This window comes from Triturus cristatus, chromosome 3_1 (genome assembly GCF_964204655.1).
Source record: "Triturus cristatus chromosome 3_1, aTriCri1.1, whole genome shotgun sequence".
NCBI classification, from domain to species: domain Eukaryota; kingdom Metazoa; phylum Chordata; class Amphibia; order Caudata; family Salamandridae; genus Triturus; species Triturus cristatus.
In genome coordinates, this window is record NC_140583.1 from 647,871,522 (window position 1) to 647,877,521 (window position 6,000).

At 48.3% G+C, this 6,000-nt stretch overlaps 1 long non-coding RNA gene across 1 annotated transcript in view; it reads left to right on the forward strand.

Annotated features, from left to right (window-relative positions):
- The window catches only part of LOC146860719 (uncharacterized), a 75,273-nt gene extending 69,879 nt beyond the window's left edge, over window positions 1-5,394 (forward strand). The window contains exon 5 of the long non-coding RNA XR_014979197.1: window positions 5,232-5,394. This is a non-coding gene — a long non-coding RNA (uncharacterized LOC146860719). The remainder of the gene's footprint in view (window positions 1-5,231) is intronic.
- Window positions 5,395-6,000: the final 606 nt, after the last annotated feature.

Consider the following 6,000-nt stretch of genomic DNA (forward strand, 5'->3'; position numbering starts at 1 on the left):
CTGGCCTCCTGATCAGAGCCTCAGAGACATCCAACCATCTTAAACCGCACCTGGACCCTGGCTGAGTGAGTCCTGACCCTTCAAGTGGTATGTCTTCAGATCCTGGATCCTTGGTGCTTGTGCTAAACGTGCCCAGATAGCCAAATTCGAAACCTTGAGCCTTAAAAAAGTCTTGGCTAAAAAGTGCCCTGAGTACCGAGAGGAGACTGGGGCCAACCTGATTGTCTGTCCACCCAAGGTGCATCGCGGGTCGGCCTGACTTTGCGGCAGCTTCTGCTACATTCTTCTCCACAGCAGCTAATCCTGTTCAGTGGCTCCTCTCAGAAGGGGTATCCGGCCTAGTGGAGCCTTCATCGGCTACAGCTTGCAGCTTCGTCCCACTGGAAATCTTCGACATCCCAGTGGCGTAGCTAGAGCTTGTGGCGCCCGGGGCTATCCCTCAGATTGCCGCCCCCCCCGGGGGGGGGGAGGGCATGCACATCAAAGAGGTCCGAGAGACACGTAGTATCGCCGCTAATAGTTACCTTGATCATGCAAGTTACATGCACATACATGACACGGTACAAGGCTACACAGTTGAATACACCGGTGACTGGCAGTACAAAAGAGAACACACAGCTATGCTGCCACTCTGCCACTCACTATATATCCCCTCTGAAAACGTTTAGCTCTTACCTCACTCAGCCTCCAGCAACACTCCACAGTGGTGGCAGCCAGAGCCAGGGTCTCTATGGCAGGGGTTGGTTCACGTCTGGGGACGGAGGGCATGAAAGAACCTGGGAGGACAATGCACAGCAAGACACACTCCGGACAGGGAGGGGACCTCATGGAAGAGGACGCGATGCAGGAAGAAAAAAGAACGTGCAATAACATGGTCAGGCTTGTGTCAGAGAGCAGCGGTTGGTAATGAAGGAGTAGACGCAGGCAAATTGGTAGACGGACTGTAGATGCACATACTTAGGGGGGCGACCAACAGGCGAGACAGGAAGAGAATGAGGAGGGCCAGTGTGAGGGAGAGAGGCCAGGGAGTGATGAAGAGAATGGGGAGTGTGTGAGGGAGAGAGGCCAGGGAGTGATAAAGAGAATGAGGAGGGTTTCCAGAAAACGGCATTAGCCGCTCGGGCAACCGGAGAGAGGGCTTCATTTTCCTAATGGGCTGGAAGGGCAGCCAATGGTGGGAAGCTGAGAGCCGCCTGTCCTGTGGGCTGAGCCTGTAACCTACCCCCAAGTCGACCCAGGGCACGGGAAGGGAGCCACTGCCGAGAGAGACACGGGCTGGGAGGCAGTGCCAGGGCAGGGCTGCTCTGTGGAGTGCCATGCTGTCAGCTTCAGACATCCATTGTTTGAATGTAAATGGTCGAGGATCAATCAAGCCCCTGGGTCCAAGCTGTTACATTCTTCCTCAATGTGGAGTGGGATTTTAATATGTGTAATAGGTCTTTATTTTGGAAGTACTGCTCAGATGCTGGAACTACAAGATTTGTCTGTTAACATTATTATACACCCAGTCATTGATCGCTTATGGAATGCTTTCTGAAGCCCCATGCCTCTTCTCTGTGGAGAGCCATGCTTTCAGCTTCAAACCGTTTAGAGCTGTGCTCACCCATTATTTGAACGTAAAGGGTTGAGGATCTTTAACACTGTGTGACCATTCAACCCTTACCATACATATCACGTCACCGCTACGTTCTCATCGAGAGGGCCGGGAAAAAATGTAGCCCAGGGCCATCATTGGTAGAGCTGGCGCGCACTCTCCAAGATTGACGGCCCTGGAGCAGGCTGGGATGGGACCAACAAGTTACAACAGTTTTAAACTGGGCCACCCGGCCGCGCGCGCTGTTGCGGCCGCGGCGGACTTTATAATTTATTTGTGACACTGTGTCCCTAAATAAATTATAAAGGCCGCCGCAGCCGTAACGGGCACCAGTGCCAAGCGGCCGCCCGAAATATAGTGCCGCCTGGGGTGGTCCGCCCCCACCGCCCCCCCCAGCTACGCACCTGCATTTCCTTGTGACAGTGATCGGATGCAGTGTACTGGTAGGTGTGACATGCACCTATTTGTTAGCGCACTGTCACTTGTGTAAGAAGAGGTACACCGCACAAATAGTGCACAGCTGAGGTAGTGTGCGGTATGAATAATAGTACAGAGTTGTGCTGGCGCACAGTTGCTGGTGTCAGTGCACTGGTGCAATAGCGTCCAGTTAGAGCACTGCATAGTGTTCGTGCCAGAGGAGCTGTCAGCATGGCCGATGCTCAGATGTGGGCCCGGCTCCGACCAGGTGGCTGCACATGACCCCATTCACCATTAGTTCCATGCGCAGCTGTTCTTCACCCCTGTCTTGCACGATTCCTTTCCTGGCACCATCCCCCCAGGCTCGGACGTCTCTAGTCTGCCTCTGATGGGACCTGCTGCAGGATGGCTTAGATCAGTCTCCTACTGACTCCGGCCAGCTCACCTAACCAGCCCCGGCAGATGACTCAGGGGGAATACGCAGGGAGGGGGGCAGGCGTTTAATTAAATGAATAAATAAAATAAAAACAAACTTACCAGGCATCTCCTCCACCGGTCCTGCGTCGCATGTCATCACGTCTCCTCTCACAGACGTGGAACTAACTTCTCCCCACTCTTTTGCTTGACTGGCAAGTGGCAAATCAGAAGACTGGATGCGACTGGGGACGGCTACTCGGCTGTATCCTTGCATTTTACAGGGCATGGAGCGACTGTACTTCACCGCCCAAGCAGGAGCCTATCTTCAGACTCCTGCACTACACTAGGCATGCGCAGCATACCTAATGTAATGTCAAAGGAGTGGGGTGCTAAAATAAAAAGCGCTCTTCTCGCAGATGCGCAGTCGGAGTCTGGACTCCTGCTGCTCAACTCACCTGCGTGCGTTGTTTGTTTGTTGTTGACTCATGTGCACTTGAGGCTGTGATGCAGCTGCCAGCACAGGTCAGGCCGGAAATGTAAACAGACAAATTGTCAAAGCTGTCAATTCGTCTGCTTACATTTCTTGCTGCACAATTGCCTAGTGGGGCGATGCTCCGGCGCCCCTATGGACCAGCCACCACTGACAGTAACAGCGAGAGTTACAAGGGATTGCATTGCAGGTTGAATACTGATGCTCCCGTGAAACTTAGGAATTACCCCGGATTCAGTCATTTCTGTAACTGCATTTTTCCCCGCTTTAAAAAGTAAAAGACCTCATAATGATCCCCATAATGTATATTGACTACCGAAAAAAGAGGTGGGTTTTGCACAGATTTGACATGATTCCAGTTGGAATGAAAAATGTTCAATGATTAGCCAGATGCTTCAAATGAAAATTTAAAAATAACATAAAAAAGGGAATGTTACACATCTTTACATTAGAGCAAATTAAAACAAGCATTTGCAATGCAATAGGTCTCACATTTGCAAGAGTTTGAGCTATTGTCATTGTAAATGGCAATGCCTTTTATTTATGTGTTGGTTTTAAAAACACATAAATAAAAGGTATTGTCATTTACAATGCCAATAGCTTAAACTCTCGCAAATGCGAGACCTACTGCATTGCAAATGCGTGTTTGTAAAAACATCCCCTGCACTGCTTTCACTTTAATGGCGGCAGTGCCCGTTTATTTAGTTGAGCTACATCTAAAGAAAGGTGTGAGAGCGCTATTAAAGTGAAAGTATGGGACGTTTTTACTGAAAAAAAGCATTTTTTTGTCAAGGTGACAGGCAAATAATTTTTTGGGTAAAAGTGTCCCATGCTGCTGTCTCTTTAATGGCGGCCACGCCCCTTTCTTTAGACGCAGCTTCTCTAAAGAAAGGTGAGCAGCCGTCATTAAATTGAAAGCGCAGTATTGGGCGCTTTTACAAAAAAAAAGTATTGTTGTTGTGTCAAGTTGACAAACTTTTTTTTTTTGTAAAAGCACCCCATTCCGCACTTTCACTTTAATAGCTGCTGCATCCCTTTCTTTAGACAAGCCGCGCCTAAAGAAAGAGGCGAGGCTGCCATTAAAATGAAAGTGCGGAATGGGGCACATGAAGACAAAAAAGTGACAAGTAGGAAGAAAAAAACCATGTGCCTCGTTCGGCTCCACAAACAACAAACCAAAGGCACGGCCGCCATTATATCAGCTGAGGCGTGGTGTGCTATGAAAAACAGAAACTGAATGCGTTGCGAGAGAGCATGTCCTGCCTGCAACAGCAGGCAGGAGAAAACCATTTAACCAAATAGTGCTTAGAGGCTCAGTGGCATCCGCCACATGCAAAGAGAGGGGGGAGTGCAAGGGGGGTGGGAGAGTGGGGGGGCGCAGGACGACGAGGGAGTGTTTACAGTAATGAAACAAAAAGTTACGCTTACCTGCTGCAGGTCGCCTCCTGCGTCACATTTCGGTGCTGGAACTTCCTTGTCCCAGCAGACACTGTGGCTCAGTTTCACACGGACGTGCTAGACAGAAAGCCCTGATTGCATAATTTGCTTACTTTACGTTCACAGAATTGAGGAATAATATGCATGTATTGGGAATTTGTGAAAGCAGAACTTCTTTCAATATGCTGAAATTTCGCCATTTAAACAAGCATTGGCAATGCAATAGGACTCACATTTACGCGAGACCTATTGCATTGAAAACGGGAGTGCGAGCGGGCGCGAGAAGGCACGAGCATGACTGGGAGTGCGTGGGAGGGGGGAGGGGGTCCTCAAAAAGTCACAGACTGCAGGAGGGGGGTAGGGAGTGACGGGAAGAAAGTAGTCTGTTCAGTAAAGGAGCCAGTAGCCACGGAAGGATACAAATGACTGTCATGGCTGTCATGGGGAGGGACTAACAAGCTTAAAACCAATCAGAAGGCAGCTTTTATAACCTGAGCCAATGAAGAAGATGGGCCGGAGAGTGGGCGGAGCTTCCACGATGCTTCCACACTATAGTGTATACTGCATGCCTCGCATAGCGATGGCAGCGCATTCACGCTGCAACGCTAGCCGAGAACTAACAAAATGAACACAAATAATCTTCACTATGTACCTTCTGGAAATCGTTTATTACATCCTGTTTAACCTTTGTGACGTGTGGGTTGTATTGGATTGCACCCTCAATAGCCCATTGGGCAGTATGCCGAAGCTAACTTTGTGAGAATTTGGATAGTAAATAACTAGAAATGCTCCAAGGTAATTAGAAACGTTTAATTTAAAGATATATTCCTGTTGTTCATTGATTGTCAACAAGGTTCAATCTGTCTTTTATTTTAGGTGCTTTATCATCAGGACTGGTGACGGGCCCATGCTAAGAAGAGTTAGTGGCCTATGTTGAAGGATGTGGGGTTGTAGAATTAATATTAGATTATTTTTTATGCTTTTTTGAGAACTGAATTTGAGAACAGTTCCAGAACTTTCCATCTGAGAACGAATTTTGATCTGGAAAATAAATCTGATTTTGTAAATTAGCTGTATTTTCTGTGCTGTCTGCAATTCTTGAACCACCATGATCTGATTGGCTGTCATTGATTGAAAGTTTTGCTCTGACCACCATTATGAATGCAAGATGTTTACAAACTGATTCTGATCCTGCATTGTGGGGACAAAATCTCATGAGGGCAAGTGTGCGCTGGAGGGCACATCTAACCATAGGTTGGAAAGCGCCCTTGTTGGCAATTAAAACTAGTAACTATTGGTATGCAGTGTTTCAGAGCCAAACCAGCAGTTCTGGAACCTGTTTGAGAATCATTCTCAAACAGCAATCATCATCATCATCATCATCATGTAAAACAATGCAAATATAACAGAACCAAACTGTCTTTGAATTCAAATGTGATGTTAGAGGCTTTTTGGACACCAGGACCTACCATGCGCAGCTGGAGGCTGTGTGGCTATGAGCAGTGGGTTCATGCGCATATGGGCTGAATGCAGGCATGGGCACAGGGGACATCCAGCACCTAAGCTTACTGTGAACAGCCAAGGAAGGCAGTATGCAGCAAGTTCAGAGAATACAGGAGCTTGATGAATGGCATAGCCAGAGACC